Source organism: Lactuca saligna, chromosome 2 (genome assembly GCF_052625555.1).
Source record: "Lactuca saligna cultivar CGN05327 chromosome 2, ASM5262555v1, whole genome shotgun sequence".
Lineage (NCBI taxonomy): Eukaryota > Viridiplantae > Streptophyta > Magnoliopsida > Asterales > Asteraceae > Lactuca > Lactuca saligna.
Genome location: NC_136418.1, coordinates 21,064,452 through 21,078,102, shown reverse-complemented (window position 1 = coordinate 21,078,102; position 13,651 = coordinate 21,064,452).

The following is a 13,651-nucleotide window of genomic DNA, read 5'->3' as shown; positions in this document are numbered from 1 at the left end:
AACCCCCAAAACCATGAAAATATTCGAGAGCATCAGAACGAGCGTAATAAGAGTAAAAAGGTTATTTGGAAAAAGCGAAAGGGTTAGAGTTCCCAAGGACCCTCCAAGAGGCATGAAACTGTGACAGTTCAAGCTGTCACTACTCCTATTGTTGTGTCTATAGTACAAGCGCCTATCACTAGGTATGCGGGTAATCTCCCTTGGTGTGACAAGTGCAACTATCATCATTATACTTCATGACCATGTCGCGAAAAACTCTGTAGCAACTGTGGCAAGAAGGTCCACCTTGCTCGAAGCTATAGAAAACCAGCCCCACTAATCAATCAAACTCCCGGATCGAGTATCGGACAAGCCTGCTATGGTTGTGGAGAAATCGGACATTTTAAACAAAATTTCCCAAAGGCAGCAACCACCAACAACATCAACAACGTCGAGATGGTTTTAGCTATGAAGCAAAAGGAGGCAGCTACTGATCCCACCACCTCCGCGGGTATATTTCTTCTCGACAATTCTTATGCTCGCATCCTTTTCGAATCTAGTGTTAAGAAAGTCTTATTAGTCATTCATTCAAATATTTTCGTAAAAATAGCCCTCGTCTAATAACCGAAACATTTACCATCAATATGGTAACCAGTGAGAATGAGTGCACTAACGACTTACCTCTAAACTGTAACCTTACCTCGAGCTATCATTCTTTCCTCGTTAACCTGATGTCAGTTTCAATAAAGAACTTTGATGTTATCTTTGGCATGTATCAGTTGAGTCTTGATCATACCGATACACTATATTATGAAAAAGCTATTTGTCTCAATTTTTCCCTCTGACTGGACCCTCGTGATATATGGTGTCGAGCTTAGCTCAAATCTTCTCATCATTCCCTGTATCAAAGCTCGAAAACTTTTGCAAAAAGAAGTGTTAAGTATTCCTAAACCGTGCAATCAGTAAGAAACAAGAAGTTAAAGACCTCTAGAACATCCCCGAAAACAGTAGTATTTCCAATATCTTCCCGAAAAGCTCCCAAGAATTTCTTCCGAACATCAAGTCGAGTCTCCTATCAACTTAATCTTTATCACTAAGATTTCGTATTGATACCCTTCAGTCAAACCATTTTCCCTTGGTCATGTAGTGAGCGATGAAGACATACGCGTAAATCCTCCTATGGTCGAAGCAATAGAGAATTGTTCGGCACCGAAGACACCCATAGAAAACCTGTAAATTCTTGGGTTTCGCCGACTATTATTGCAGACCCATTCAAAAATCTCTTCCAAAATCATCAAATCCATAACCACTCACGACTTGAAACTTAGAGCAACAGTCCCTGCACTGAAGCTTGAGAGACGTGATCTCAACGGAACCAAGTTAGACATGAGTTCAACTTATCATCCTCAGACAATTTGACAGAGTGAGAGAGTTATTCAGGTCAGGGAATACATGCTGGGAGCATGTGTCACGAATTACTGAGCAACTTAGGATACCCCTTTATCTTTGATCGAGACCTCGTATAATAACAATTATCATACTAGTATCCAGAGTGCACCATTTAGAACCCTCTACAGTCAAAAGTACAAATTTCCTCGTGTTAGGCCAAGGTAGGAGACACGCAGCTAGCCAAGAGTCGATTCCCCGGTAGTACCCACACACTGGTTCTGAAATCATCCGCGAAACCATCGAGAAGATCATCCAGACCCGAGAACAATTGAAAACTTCACTAGATCGACATAAGAATTAAGCCAATATACAATGGAAACCTATGGAATTCCAGGTTTGAGATCGTGTCCAGTTAATGGTCTTGCCCTGGAAGGACATGACACACTATGGAAAGCACGGAAAGCTTAACTAGTGATACATTAGACCCTTTGAGATTCTCATTAGGATCAACCCTGTAGCCTTCGAACTCCGAGTACCTTCAGAACTTAGAAACATCCATACTATCTCCCACGTTCCGAATCTTTAGAAGTACTTGTCCGATGAAACCCTAGTAATCCCTCTTGAACAAATCGAGACCATGGACCAGGAGATCAAACGTACGAAACAACGCCACGTCCCGATAGTGAAGGTTCGCTAAACTTCCAAGCGAGAACCTGAATTCACTTGGGAGCACGAACACCCGATACAGTAGATACATCTGTGTCTTTCTCCATAACTTGTATCTTAATCTTTGAATTTCGGGACGAAATTCCCTCTAACGGGGGGATAATGTGACTACCCGAAGTTTTTCTATCGCCGCAACCCATTCCGTCAAACTCGTCTTAAGCGAATTGTTCCGATTTCGTCTTTGAACTAGGTCAATTAAGTTAAGACTTTTATTTTGACCTTCTAAGTATCCAAACATGTTGGAAACATGTGAAAACGTCCTAAACTAAAAATTAGAAAAAATTTAGTTTCGACCATATCGGGTAACGACAACTTAATCGGGTGCGACCAAAAGCCTTGGTTAACTTCAGTATCGGGTAGAATTCCACCGTGTATCAAATTCAAACCATATTTAAAGTGAATTAAGACTCATTTGGAGCCTTTTCACTCTCTCTCTCTTTAACCTCTCTCCTCAATCAAAGATTTAGGTCCAAAAATCATCCATTTCAAGCTTCAAAACACCAAAGTAATCATCCTAGCTCCTAGTATAACATCCTTAGCCTTCATTTTTGTGTTCAAATCAAGGAATAGGACCATAGACATGTGTTTACGGCCCTGGAACAGTATTAGGCTGTGAACACATGTAAATGGGGTTTTTGAGCCTTAAAACCCTTGCAAATCATCATTAGAGCTTAGATATGGCTTAAGCACTTATTGGATTGGACTTAGGACAACTTAAACTCAAAATTTGAGGAGTAAACATGATTTTACTGCCTAAGAACAAGCTAGGCCCATAAACACTCTTTCATGGGGAGTAAACCCCTTTTTGGGTGTTAAAATGCAACTTACACAACTCATAAGCCCTGGTATAAAATCTAGAAGCAACCAAAAACAAGTTAGTGACCATAAACTTGATGAAAACAACTCCATAAGGAGTTCACAGCCGTAAACCCTCCAAGAATTGATTTCTGGGCCGTAAACTCCTATAAATGGGTTGTTTGATGCCCTAAACTCACCCCTTGGCTTGTAAAATTGAGTAGAATCACTTGTGATAAATCATTGACCTTCAAAACACTTAAGAATGATGTGGGTGAGAGCTTACGGCCGTAAACACTTACTTTACTGCCGTGAACTCATTAATTAGTCCATATGTTTGATTTAGTCCCTTTCAAATGCCCTAGAACCAAACCTAGCAACACCCCTCATTTGATTTAAGGCCATATAGTACATAAGAACACCCCACCATGAGTTTATGGCCGTAAACTCATGGGGATGTGGTGTATAGGGCTGTGAACACTCGTTAGAGTTTACTCTTCTTGAAGAGTAAACTCCATATTCTAGCCATTCATGTCCAGAAACGTCACCGGGTCACTCCAAACACTTATTTTGAAGTGTTTTCGCATCTTGGAATGTATAACTGTATCTGATTAGTGTTTTAAAGTCTAATTAGATACATTTGTGTATCATTTTACATTACATAGGAACCTCGCATGTTTTCAAGTCTTGATCCGACGTTTAGCATCCCAGTCGACACATTTCCTCGTCCGGTGAGTTCGTACCCCTACCCTTTTTCAATGGTTTTTCAATGTTTTCAAGGGGTGATACAAGCAAAAGTACAAGAATATCTTGTACTGAAATTCATTATTTCATTTAAACAGTTTCATAATCCCTACACTTTTAAGAATTGAAAACATATTAACAAACGGTTTAACTTATAGAATTGTTCTTCAAACCTATTTTAATTCTTATTATATAGTGTTATACTTATACTTCACAATTCATTGTTCACACTTCTACTGATAGAAATGATAGAACATTGTATTTTCCTTAATAAAACACCCCTTATGATAGAGTGTGAATGACAGGTATCATTAGAACTTAGTCAGTTATAGATACTATTCCCCTAGGCACGAGAGTAAAGAGTAATCTTAAAGATTGGAGACACGTCCTTTATAACACTTCTGTTGGCACGAGAGAGTGGAGGACTATTCATGTAACCAGAATCTCCAGAAGGGAGAACGTGACTGAACGTGACTTGAGTGTATAGATCTATACGGGACTGACTATCCCACACCTGGCTGCTAGCTACAGCCGAACCGCAAGGTTCAAGGGTGGCAAAAGTCATAAAAAGATATTGACCACGGCCCGAGTCATATCTAGTCTGAAGTATGGTTAAGGACTCGCAATCAAGATTATGAACACTTTGCACTTATTTATTAGTTTTATCTATGTGTTAGAACTAATGTACATTAAAAGGTAATTAGACTTTCAGGAGACTCCACGCACACACATTAAGTATGGTAGATACTTGTACATTACTTTCAGATTCGGTAACAATTCACACACATTTAGGAAAATATGGGATTTTCCTGGGATAACATTCGTACATAATCAGAACCGTGTAATAACTCAGATAACTAAACTTTACAATTCACGAGGGTAAACATGTTTTTCAGAGTACATCTTTTACATTATATTTTGGATTCGATAACATTACTTTTAAGAAAATATGGGATTTTTTTGGTGTGAAACTTTTTCAGAAAACAGAAAGGAACACGTACATTTTCAGAAAACAAAACCGCTTATGAACTCACCAGCTTTATGCTGAATTTTAAAATGCTTGTATTCTCAGGTTCTACTTAGATAGGTACCATGCATCCTTTTGCAGAAGACGGAGCGAATGGAAGTCAAGTTTTTCTTTTGTTGAACTTATGTATCTTTGAAACTTGTATCACTTTACTTTTAAACAAATGTAATGAAATCTCTGTAATGTAATGTTTTGTGTTTTACTTCGCTTACTATGTACATTGGTTATGATATTCACATGAAGTCACCTCCGCCCCGAGACGTTTCCGCCTTCGGTTTCGGCGTGTGACAAATATAACTCAAATCAATCTATTTTTTAGTAATTGGATCAAATTAATACTTTTACTTATAAATAACTTGCCATGTAGATAATACATTGAAACTTTGTAAATAACTTAATTGGCGAGGCCTATGTTGAAAATCAATATTTCTCTTTTAACTTATGACGATAAACACCATTCAAAAAATCCAATGATGTGGTCATATCAAGGTCAATTAAACATAATACTTGGTCAATGACAGCTAGGAAGCCTACCCACAATTGCAATGAGATACCAATTTGTTAACCATGACCCAAGCATGATAACCGGTTATGAAACATAAAAAACTTCTTAAAGTTGACAACATATGGCTAAAATAAACAAAGAAATTAATAAACTTTGTTATTTCTTGCAATTAATCACAAAAGAAAAAAAATCAAAGTGCCGTGACCTTTGATAGATCACGGTGAAAGACATGGGATAAATATTAACCAGGCTCCACCTTATAACTCACAGTAGTCCCTTCCGACAACGGTATGGTGGTTTACCCAAACCTAAATTTTAAAAAGTATGATAAGACAATATTATTTATTATGGTAGACGTGTACTTGCATGAATTTTCCACGGGAATAGTTTATAACTATTAATCCATTATTTGATGGTTTACGGAATATATATTTCTTACAAGTGGATATTAACACAATTATAATTTAATCATGGCAACAACACTGAGATGAAGACCCTGCTTCGCATGAACCTGTAGCAAAAGCGAGTTCTTGGCAAAGTTGTAAGCAGTCGATGTTGATTGCGTCACACCATCCAAAACACACTGGTCCAAGAGTTGTCTGAATCGAAACTCAAAATAGATGTTTTAATTAAATCATGATTTATCGTAAATTTTTCAAAATAACCCGGACAAAGAGGAATGATGTCATACCTAAAATCGGAATGCATGTCATCATGATAAACCACAACACAAAAACCATCACGACAAGAGAATTTTTTGTTGTGTACGCCGTTTATTTGAAGCATAAACTTGTCATAAACTTGTCATAGAATTAAAAAAAAGATCGTAGTTTATGTAGAATTAGAACTCCGTACATAGTCACTTAAGTGAAGCATAAACTTGTCAGCATCGTTCAACTTGAGCATAACAGTTTGTTAGCACGAATAATTAACATCTTGAAATTTTATTATTAATGTATGTTCATATTGAAATTAAATTAGTATATAAATTGAAGAGGTTATGTTACATTTGACATCAATTTAAGTGTATGTGACATCATTAATTTCAAACATAACATAACCTCTTCTATTTAAATGCTAATTTAATTTCAATATAAACATACATTAATAAGAAAATTTAATGATGGTAGTTAATGGTGCTAACTAACTACTATGCTCAACTTGAATGGCCTAGTGGTATGGAGTGACCATCTCATATGAATGGTTAGGGGTTCAAGTCTCGGTGGAGACATAGGTGGTTATTTAGGAGTAGATTAGTTAGTTTGCCGTTTCAAAAAAACTACTATGCTCAACTTGAATGGTGCTAAAGAGTGTTATGCTTCAGTTGAATAACTATTTAAGGAGTGGTAATCCAACATAAAGTATGATCATTTCTTAATTCTATTTATACAATAAAAATCAAGAAGTATTTTTCCTCAAGCCAATGGCCTACACAAAAAAAAGTTCTTTTGTCGTGATGGTTTTGGTGTTGTATATTTGCATGATATGTGTTCCGATTTTAGGTATGACATCATTCCTCTATTTTTGGGTATTTTAGAAAAATTTACCATAAGGAATGATATAATTAAAACATTTATATTGAATTTTCATCTATACAGCTCTTGGCCCAGCATGTTTTGGACGGTGTGACGCAATCAGCATCAATTGCTTACAGCTTTGCCAAGAACTAGCTTTTGCTATAGGTTCATGCGAAGCAGGGCCTTCATCTCAGTGTTGTTGCCATGATTAAATTACTATTGTGTTAATATTCTCTTGTAAGGAATATATATTCCGTAAACCATCAAATAATGGGTTAATAATTATAAAATATTTTCATGGTATACTGATGTTACGTTAAACTACATGATAATCCCATAAACCTATTAAAAAAATTTGGTTTAGTAATGTTAATGTGTAACTAATAAACAAATATACATCACCAAAAAATTTCATAAGATACTACATAGCCGAAGCCACTTTTAATAACTCTGAAGATCACTTTGTAACCTTCAATGTTATTTTTTATAAAAGGGAAACAATAAAGATATAATAAAATCCTTTAATGGGGTATTCCAAGATGTTACATCTCTATGGAACGTCTTTGTCAACTTCATACTTTGACATTACTACTACTATTTATGTAATATTTTTTTTCCATTTTTAAATGTATGTTTGGGTAAACCTTCGGTTTAGTGAGTCCCCTATGGCATGTAAGTAGACGTCTACCTTACTAAATAGTATGGTTTTATCTTACTTTTTTAATTTTATTTATGGGTAAGCCAGTGTTGCCTAAGGAATCTTTGGCCACCGTCGCCGAAAGGGACTATTGTTAGTTATAGGGTGGAGCCCGATTGACATTTATTCCGGATCTGACATCGTTATCCATCAAAGGTCGCAACACTTCAATATTTTTTTTTCAAATTAGTTGATAGAAATAGTAAAGTTATTCATTTATTTGTTTATTATAGCCATATCTTGTCAACTTTGACAATCCTTTTCTGTTTCATAATGATCTACATTGTTTGGGTCAAGGTTAACAAATTGGTATCTAATTGCAATTGTGGTTAAGCGTTTTACCTGTCAATTACCAAGTTTAACGTTTAAATTGACCTTGCTATGACCACATCATTGGATTTTTAGAATGCTATTTATAGTTATGACATTAAAGAAGAAATACTGATATTCAAAATCAGCCTCACCTATTAAGTCATTTACCAAGTTTTAGTGTATTATCTGCATGGCTATTTATTTAAGAGTAAAAGTATCATTTTTTATCCAATTACTAAAAAATAGAATTATTTGAGTTATATTTTAGGGTTAAGTACAAGAAAGAGCCATATATATTTATTAATTTGTGATATTAATAACCTATAGATGCACTGATATATATTTTTAGGGCTAATGCAGATGTTGAAACCAATGTACATACAATTATGATGGTGATGTTTCAATCATACATATTTCACATATTACTAATATAAAAATATTCTGATATGAAGGTGTGAACACCAAATGAAAAAGGAAAAAGCAATAGCCACAAATAAGATGGAAATAAGTTTCAGTGGTGTTGCTTCTGTTAGTAGTAGATAAAGAAGAAAATTGAACTCAATAACAACTGGAGAAATAAAAATAAAGGTAAAATCAAGGCCTAAAATTCAATTACACATTTTAGTGAATTGTGCATTAAATAAAAAAAATGCCCAAATGCATATTAGATTATTGAAGTTAAAATCGGAGATATGATGTTGGCAACTTGTTTTTTAACCATTTAGTAGAGTTAAAAAATAGTATTTTAGATGCATAAATAAAAAAAATATAGTCCATTAACATAATTACAAAAAATATATAACACTTTATGTTCTATAAAGAAATATATTAAATTGCTTGTAATGAGAAATAATGAATTACAAAACGATATTTTAAAATAAGATTATTGAAATTAAAAGTAAATTAATTAATTAAAGATTTAAAGCATTAATATAAAAAATAAACCACGATGTTATAATTCACAAAACTGTACAAACTTGTTTAAACATATCATTTGATGTTCAATTATTAAATTTAGTATATTTATCTAAAATTAATAATTTAAATTATTCAATACATTTAATTTTGGATAATGCAATATACAACTGTTTATACGTAAAAATGTTTCCTGATAGTTGATATTTGAATAAAAAAATTGGTCTTGTGTTATAAATAAGATTATTATACTATATTTAGAAAAGAATTTATTACTTCTATAAAACTTAATAGATTAAGTTAATAAGATAAAACAATATTTATATAAAATGAATAATCAAAACTGAATGAGACATAGTAACTTAAATTGACAAATAAAAAAAATGAGACATAACATTTGAGATACATATATAAATCAAATTTACATTTGCATTAAAAACATAGTAAGACTTTTGCATTGTTAGAAAGTTGGTTTTAGTTAATACTGGAATGGTTTTGTATGCCTACAGATTACACTTTAAAATAGTAAAAAAAAAAAAAAAAAAAAAAAAAAAAATGAGTTAATTTATAAGATATATGTGACTTGTTAAATACTATAACCTAACTTGCTTACATTTTGAAACGTCATAAACATTTGTAGAATTTAAACTTATGGCAAATGAAATATAGTTTAATATGTAAAATTATGTCAATAAAAAACTCAATATGCGTCAGGCATCTTAAATTACTTAAAATACGTGTAAATTTATTTATGAAAATAGTAAGGGGACCTGATAACAAAGCTTGTCTAGATATAAATCATAAAAAGCACTCTCAATGTCATTACTTCTTCTCACTTCTTTGGTTGCATTCCATGGAAAAAAATCAATTCCAGATTTGCAAGACTAAGAATGAAAAGTACAATGCTATATTGCTTTAAATTTTGCAAAGTGCAATGTATTTGATGAGAAAATGATTGACAGTACAATCCTAAAATTCTTGAAACTCAAAATCCAATTAAAAACAGAAAATTTATTATCATAGATTCCGAAATCAAACAATTACTTGAAATTAATTTTTACTTTTGTTTCATAGATTTATGACAAGATTGGTTAACAATTATTTTTTTATTGTATAATAGATTACTTTTTGCTTCATTGTACAACATCTAATATGAATATATACCATAAAACTATCCATTTAAAATACTTTTTTTTTAACTTTACCAAACAGTTAAAATACATGTTACCAACATCATATCTCCGATTTCAACTTCAAAAATCCAATACACATTTAGGGATTTTGATTTAATTCACAGTTCAATAAAATGTATAATTGTAGCTTGGGCCTTGAGTTTTCGTTGCATTTTTTTGTCATGTTGCTACTGTGTTAAATTTTCATCCTTATCTACTACTATCAGAAGCAGTACTATCAAAACTTTTTTCCTTCTTATTCGTGGTTGTTGCTTTTTCCCTTTTCATTTGGTGTTCACACCTTCATATAAGAATATTTTTATATCAATAATATGTGAAATATGTATGATTGAATGATCGCCATTATAATTGCATGTACATTAGCTTCAACATCTTCATTAGCATCATGATCAGTGCATCTGAAGATTATTAATATCCCAAATTAAAATATGCATGACTCTTTCTTGTACTTAACCCTAAAATATAACCCAAATCAATCTATTTTTTTAGTAATCGGATCAAAATTGCTACTTTTACTTATAAATAACTCACCATATAGATAATTCATTGAAACTTGGTAAATAACTTAATAGGCGAGGCCTATGTTGAAAATCAATATTTCTCTTTTATCTTATGATGATAAACACCATTCAAAAAATTCAATGATGTGGTCATATCAAGGTCAATTAAACATAAAACTTGGTAAATGACAGCTAAGAAGCCTACCCACAATTGCAATGACATACCAATTTCTTAACCATGACCCAAGCATAATAACTGGTTATGAAACATAAAAAACTTCTCAAAGTTGACAACATATGGCTAAAATAAACAAAGAAATTAATAAACTTTGTTATTTCTTGTAATTAATCACAAAAGAAAAAAAAAATCAAAGTGTCGTGACCTTTGATAGATAATGGTGAAAGACATGGGATAAATATTAACTAGGCTCCACCTTATAACTCACAGTAGTCCCTTCCGACGACGGTATGGGGGTATACCCAAACCTAAAGTTTAAAAAGTATGATAAGACAATATTATTTATTATGGTAAACGTGTACTTGCATGAGTTTTCCACGGGAATAGTTTATAACTATTAATCCATTATTTGATGGTTTACGGAATATGTATTTCTTACAAGTGGATATTAACACAATTATAATTTAATCATGGCAACAACACTGAGATGAAGGCCCTGCTTCGCATGAACCTGTAGCAAAAGCTAGTTATTGGCAAAGTTGTAAGCAGTCGATGCTAATTGCATCACACCTTCCAAAACACGCTGGTCTAAGAGCTGTACGGATGGAAACTCAAAATAGATGTATTAATTAAATCTTGCTTTATCGTAAAGTTTTCTAAATTATGTAACGCCGTAAATTTCAAAACAATTTTTCATTTAAATATAATGGTTTAATTCTTAAAAACACTTTTCTTAATATCTTGTTCATGATCAAATGAGAAAACATAACTCCATTTTCACTTGCATAATAAACCAGAATCCTTGAAATATAACTCTTTCGCTGGTGTGTACAATCAAGCCGGTGTCGTCCCGTGATCCTATGAGAAACCTGAAACACATAACACAAAACATTGTAAGCACGAAGCTTAGTGGGTTCCCTAAAATACAACATATAACACATATTAGCCACTCGAGGCTATAACTCTGTGGGTCCGTGCACCCAAACTCTGTGAACCCTCAGGTTCTAACTCTGGGAACCTTCCGGTTCTAACTATGTAAACATGCACAGCATAAATCACATAGACATGATGCAGTACAACACATAACATAAATAGCATACAAATACTCTGTCACATAACTCTGGTTACTTACTCAAGGTAAAGTATAGTGAGAAGATTCACCTGGCAAGATGGAAGTAGATATCCTCACGCTTGCATCTCGAACTCGCCACCATCTATCACATAAGGCAAATGCTCCCATGAACATAACTCTCGAGACTAGACTCTATCCTCTCTTGGCATCCTCTCAAGGGTAAAAGACCATTTTACCCCCTTCTTGGCCCAAAGGCCACATTGTTGACGAACCCTAAAAGTCAACAAAAGTCAACGGTCAAACTTTGACCCAACTCGTCGCGTGCACTCCGGTGACTCGGCGAGTACACAAATGTCCGCTAACTCTTTGGGATCCTCTCTCGACACATCGAGTATTCTCCTAACTCGACGAGTTCCACCTGGCATGAGTTGTGGGGCCTCCACGACTCAACTCGTCGAGACTCAAGAACAACTCGGTGAGTTCCAGCTTGACTCAGTCCACCTGTCAACCCACTCTCACTCTCCCTGACTCACTGAGTCAATCCCTTAACTTGGCAAGACCACTCGCTGAGTGGTGCTGGGCAATCTTCATGCTACTCGCCGAGTCTGTTCTTCAGACTCTGCGAGTCCATGCCTTGCATCAACTCAAACTCACTCCTGATGTCAGATCTCTTCCATACATTAATAGATCTGGCCTCCCTAAGCATGATAATCACGTAAAGTCCAAACCTTGGGTCTCAAACAACAACTATTCGCTCATAAATGATGTTTTAGCCCCATATCTCATAACTCTAGGCCAATACTCTCATGAACCCTCATAAAACTTAAGGAATACAACTCTTCTGGACCTCTGTGGATCTCATCTCAAGCCTTATCATGAATAGGGACGAAATGGACATCAAATCTAACCAACAAAGGGGTCAAGAAACCCTAAACCCCCATGTTCATCATAAAAACCGAAAAAGGAAGCCAAGATATACCTCCAAGATGATGCTCTGAGCTCTAAAATCGAAGAATGTCCACTTCCCTTGCCTTCTCTTAGCTAGAATCTCCTTTGCCTTGCCAAACCAAGCTTCAAAGGTCAATAATGGCCTCTTTTCTCTCCCAAACGCTCAAATCACTTTAGGGTTTCTCTCTAAGGGTTGGTGGCCGCAAATGACAGCCATAAGCCCCTTTAAATAGGTCTCAAACCCTGGAAATTAGGGTTTCATTAAACAGCGTGGACTCGCTGAGTCCACTCTTGGACTCGCCGAGTCCAGATGCGAACCCGCGTCCAAAATCGCGATCCTACTCGGCAAGTTTGAGCTCTAACTCATCGAGTCCACTCACAATTCTCCAAAAATACACTAATAATAACTACCTGGAAATTCCGTGTTGTTACAATTCTCCTCCACTTGAACTAGACTTCACCCTCGAAGTCTCGCTCTGCAAATAACTCCGGATGCTGCTCGCGCATCCCACACTCCGGTTCCCAAGTCATCTCGGACCCCTTCCGATGTTGTTACTGAACCAAAACCAAAGGTACCTCCTTGTTCCTCAGAACTTGGATTTTCCGATCTCTGATTGCCATTGGTCTCTCAGCATAATTCAGGCTCGCATCCACCTGAATATCCTCTAATGAAACCACTGATGACTCATCGGTTATACACTTCCGCAATTGTGACACATGGAAAGTGTCGTGAATCTGTCCCAACTCTGCTGGCAATTCCAATCGATAGGCTACCCTGCCTATTTTCGCGATCACCCGAAATGGACCAATATATCGGGGCCCCAACTTGCCCCTCTTCCTGAATCGAATCACTCCTTCCAAGGAGAGACCTTCAGGAGCACAAAGTCGTCGACTTGGAACTCAAGCTAGGATCGACGCCTATTCGCATAACTCTTCTAGCGACTCTGAGCGGTCAACAACCTCTACCTGACCTGCTATATCTGCTCTGATGTCTGAAGCACGATCTCTGTACTTCCCATCACACGTTACCCTACCTCTCCCTAGCAAATGGGGTCCGATACCTCCTGCCCTACAACAGCACAAAGGGTGGCATACCAATGCACTAATGATTGTTGTTGTTGTAGGAAAACTTTGCCAAGAGCAATTACTGGCCA